This window comes from Mus caroli, chromosome 19 (assembly GCF_900094665.2).
Source record: "Mus caroli chromosome 19, CAROLI_EIJ_v1.1, whole genome shotgun sequence".
In the NCBI taxonomy this organism is placed as follows: domain Eukaryota; kingdom Metazoa; phylum Chordata; class Mammalia; order Rodentia; family Muridae; genus Mus; species Mus caroli.
In genome coordinates, this window is record NC_034588.1 from 992,785 (window position 1) to 995,945 (window position 3,161).

The 3,161-nt window shown below is 44.6% G+C and overlaps 1 long non-coding RNA gene across 1 annotated transcript in view; it reads right to left on the reverse strand.

Moving 5' to 3' along the window:
- The window catches only part of LOC110285895, a 10,628-nt gene that overhangs the window by 2,515 nt on the left and 4,952 nt on the right, over nt 1-3,161 (reverse strand). The gene's annotated exons all lie outside the window — the stretch shown is intronic.

Genomic DNA, 3,161 nt, shown 5'->3' on the forward strand with positions numbered 1-3,161 from the left:
AAGAAGAAGAAGAAGAAGAAAAGAAAAGAAAAAGAAAAAAAGAAAGCTTACTGTCCTGTTAGAGGGCAGGGGAAGATGTGTACGTGTGCAGGTGTGTAGCCAGAGGGCAAGGCATGACATCTATGTGTGCAGGTGTGTAGCCAGAGGGCCAGGCAGATGTGTATATGTGCAGGCCTGCAGTCAGAGGACAACTTTGTGAAACTGATTCTCCTTCTACCTTTACATGGGTTCGGGGGATTGAACTTAGGTTGTCAGACTTGGCAACAAGGGTTTGTCCCCTCTGAGCCATCTCAGCGGTCCATGTGGAGGGATTGCTCAGTGGTTTGGAACACCAACTTCACACAGATACACATGCAGGCAAAACACTAACTCATGTAGAAGAATTTTAAAAAGATTTTAATTATGATGGGACTGGAGAGATGGCTCAGAGGTTAAGAGGCTCTGCTCTTCCAGACGTCCTGAGTTCAATTTCCAGCAACCATATAGTGGCTCACAACCATCTGTAAAGGGATCTGATGCTCTCTTCTGGCATGCAGGCATACATGCAGGCAGAGTGCTGTATACATAATTTGCAAATCTTTTAAAAATATTTTAATTATGTGTGTGTGTATGTGCGCATGAGCACAGGTGTCAGGAGAGACTAATTCCTCTGATGCTGGAGTTACAGGTGGTTGTAAGCTATCTGATCTGTGTGTTGGGAATTCAACCTGGGGCCTACAGAAAAGCAGTATATGCTCTTAACCAGGGACCATATCTTTAACATGATTCCTTGGTTCAACAACATTCCAATCACTCCATAGAGAAACTCTGCAGCTACCGACAGTCAGTTCCAAGTCCCCTTGGCAACAGCTAACATATTTTTAGTCTCTATGGATTTGCCTATTCTGAACATTTCACACACAGATAGAATCATGCAGGACTGGGGAGATGGCCCAGTAGTTAAGAACACATGCTGCTCTTGTAGAGGTTCTGGGTTCAATTCCAGTACCCACATGGCAGCCTAGAAACCTTCTGTAGCTTCAGTTCCAGGGGATGTGATGCCCTCTCTCTGACCTCCAGGATACCAGGATCACACATGCTCCATATATACACATGCAGGCAAAACACTCATACACATAAAAGAAAAATAGCTAAATCTTAAAAAAAAAAAAAAAAATCCAGGGGCTCTGATGCCTCTTATGGCTTTTGTGGGTACTGCATGCATGTACTGCACAGATACCTACAGGCAAAATACTCGGACACTGAATAAATATGACATGAAAATAAATAACTAGAATTATGCAATATGTGGGCTTTTCTTTTGAAAGGCATGGGCAACCAAGCTGGGCCTGTTCATATTCTTGTTTTTGTTTTTTGTTGTTGATGTTGTTGTTTTTGGTTTTTCGAGACAGGGTTTCTCTGTGTAGCCCTGGCTGTCCTGGAACTCACTCTGTAGACCAGGCTGGCCTTGATCTCTGCCTGCCTCTGCCTCCCAAGTGCTGGGATTAAAGGTGTGTGCCACCACTGCCTGGCAAATATTAAAAATTTTAAGGAAACACTGTATTTTTATTTTTTGTTCATGAATGTTTTACCTGAACATGTGTGTGTATACATGCATCGGTGTGTCTGTGTGCCTGTGTGCCTGTGTAAGTGCCTATGGAACCAACAGAGGGTGCTGGGTCCCCTGGAGCTGCTTGTGAGCCACCCAACATGGGTGCTGCTGCAAACTCTGGTCCTCTGAAAGAACAATTCATGCTCTTAAACAGCAGAGCCATCTTCCTAGTCTCCCCGCCTTCATCTTTTTACAACTTGATTTTAGGCTGTATTAGACAGGCTTGGTGTAGCTTTGTTCTACTAAAGGGTTTAGAAAAGAGCTGACCTCTGTAAAGAGCAAGACAGTGAGTCCAGATCTTCCAGCCCATGTTGTCTCTGCCACTGTAGTACAGATCAGGTAGAAAGAGGAGGCAAGCAAATACACAGGTTGTAGTGGCTTGTGCTGGGCCAGATTTGGGCAGCCTCTAGTTTGCCTTCCCAGCTTCTAGGTCATGGTCCCTATTCCTACAGCGCAGCTTCACTGAGGTCAACCAGAATATTAGTGAAGTGTCTTCATTCTGAGTAACCCACAATGCAAATTCTCATAGGACCATGGGATCTTTAGTATCTCCACTTCACTCCCAGCCTCCCAGCAATAGAGAATCTCTGTTACCTTTGCAAAGTCACCCTGAACTTGCATAGCCAGCCTCAGCTAAGGCTTCATAGAGAAGTCACACACAGACTTGGGCACTCTCCATGGCTGTCTTTCTTGCAGCTTGCCTTTGAATTTCCCCATGCTTTGGTGGCCCTCGACTATGAGCTCTGCCTTCCAGTGCAGCAGAACTCCTGTGCTCTGCCTCAGTGTCAGCTCTGTGCTCTGCCAGACAAGGGCAGGAGCCTGTTGTCCGGGGTTAACCTCAAATATTTTCCTTCCCTCAGGGGTCATTTCTACTTATTTGTAAAGCCAATAGTAGTGACCATATATACTTTACCCAATTTTAGAGCCATTTACAATGGAAGGGCTCTGCCATGGTCTGAATCAGCAGTCCTAAAAATCAATATCTTTTCCCATTTACCATTCATCATAAAAGCCTAGAAGCAGGCTTCCAGAGGTCCCCTTGTTTTCTCCTCTCCCCCACAGCAGCCCTGGGATTACAGGCACCTATGCTATTGTGTCTGAGTTTACACAGATTCTAGGGATCTGGGTCATCAGGGTTGCATGGCCAACATCTTCTACACTTGGCCTTCTCCTCATTCCTGTAAACATTTCTTAGGTATAAAGGTACCTGTCTAGGCAGAGTAAGCAACAACAATGAGCACAAAGAGCTGAAAGCTTTTCAAAGGAACAGCCATTGTGAGGCCCACACCTTTGATTACAGTACTCATGAGGCAGAGGCAGGCAGATCTGAGCTGAAGACCAGTCAGGTCTACAGAGTGAGTTCTACACAGTCAGGACTATGCAGAGAAACTCTGTCTTAAACAAACAAACAAACCAACAAAAAACAAAAGAGGAAAGAAAGAAAGAAAGAAAGAAAGAAAGAAAGAAAGAAAGAAAAGAGAAGAGAAGAGAAGAGAAGAGAAGAGAAGAGAAGAGAAGAGAAGAGAAGAGAAGAGAAGAGAAGAGAAGAGAAGAGAAGAGAAGAGAAGAG